At 51.7% G+C, this 1,228-nt stretch overlaps 1 protein-coding gene across 1 annotated transcript in view; it reads left to right on the top strand.

Annotated features, from left to right (window-relative positions):
* Positions 1–974: 974 nt before the first annotated feature.
* The window catches only part of SNAP23 (synaptosome associated protein 23kDa), a 45,467-nt gene continuing 45,213 nt past the window's right edge, over positions 975–1,228 (top strand). Inside the window, exon 1 of the mRNA XM_006778044.2 lies at positions 975–1,070. The gene's annotated coding sequence lies outside the window, so the exon portion shown is untranslated. The remainder of the gene's footprint in view (positions 1,071–1,228) is intronic.

Below are 1,228 nucleotides of genomic sequence, written 5' to 3'. Positions count from 1 at the left end.
TTTCTGCATCAAACTACTGCAATCTATCTTTCAACCCCATCATTCTACCACAGAGCTTTCACTAAGATCACCACTGACTTATGTATTACTAAATTCAAAAGATAATTCTCAGGTTTCATCATCTTCCTTGACTCTTTGGAAATAGACGACTTCTTTGAATCTCTCCTCTTTAAAAATTTCCAACATTGTTTTTTTTTCTTTTCTTTGCAACACTGTTCTTTATTCTTAGAGGTGCTTGGAAGGATTCCCATAAGTGCTTAAAATCCTTCAATAGCGCTCAATGGTCATACTAGGAGTATAAAGTGCAGGCTCACTAGTCCAAAAGTGCAAGAACTTCCTAGATCTACCTAGTGGTGGCCAACTTTTAAAAAATGTATTCCCCCCTTCACCAGGAGATACATGATGAGCTGTGAACTTCTAACCAGGATAAACTCCAAAGAATATCCAGAAGGCGCTATGTTATTCTTGGCATAAGCTGTTTCCAATGCTGGAAAAGTCGATCTTCCTCCCGGACTTCCGGAGGGGCGCCTTATCCTTAATGATTCACAAGTCACTTCCTCCAGGAACCCTTCCAGACACCCCTAAAAATAAGGCGCTTTGTTCATTGTGCGCCAAGGGGTGGGTCGGATCTGCTATACGCCACGCAGTATATCCTAACCACTATAATTTGTTTACATAACTTATCTCCCAGTCTAGACAGATCAAAAAAACCGTGGGAGGGCAGGGAAGGCATCCCATTCGCCTTTTTCCCTCAGCGTCCAGCCCGCATGATGCCTGGCACACGGTTCGCGCCCCCTAAACGCTCGCGGCACGCAGACGTCCCACCTGCCCGCGGCACCCCAATCACCCGTTAACGGGCGAGTCCCGAGCTCTCCGCCTGCGTGGCAGGGACATTTAAACCCCCGGCGCGGGGATTGGCTGCCACGGCAGGGGTGTGTCCGCGCCCGCGCCCCGGGAAAGTGCGCAGGCGTGCGACTCCGGCGCGCGCAGGCGCAAAAGGGCGCAGCCCACTGTCGGGTCCGTGGTGTCTGAGCAGCCTCGGCCCGGAGAAGAGTGACCGGAACTGCTTGGTGAGTCTCCAGGAGTGGGGTTAGGGGAGTTGGCCGGGGTGACGATTGAGATAGCCCCAAGAAGAGAAAGTATGTCGTGACGATGGAAAAGTTGATGGGGTCGGGCTTTGGGGGAGGAGAGAGGGGGCCGTTCCGACCCGGCTGGGGCAAGTCGGGCC

Source organism: Myotis davidii, unplaced genomic scaffold (genome assembly GCF_000327345.1).
Source record: "Myotis davidii unplaced genomic scaffold, ASM32734v1 scaffold46, whole genome shotgun sequence".
NCBI classification, from domain to species: domain Eukaryota; kingdom Metazoa; phylum Chordata; class Mammalia; order Chiroptera; family Vespertilionidae; genus Myotis; species Myotis davidii.
The sequence above is the reverse complement of the archived record's forward strand: the minus strand, read 5'-3'. Positions and strand labels throughout refer to the sequence as shown.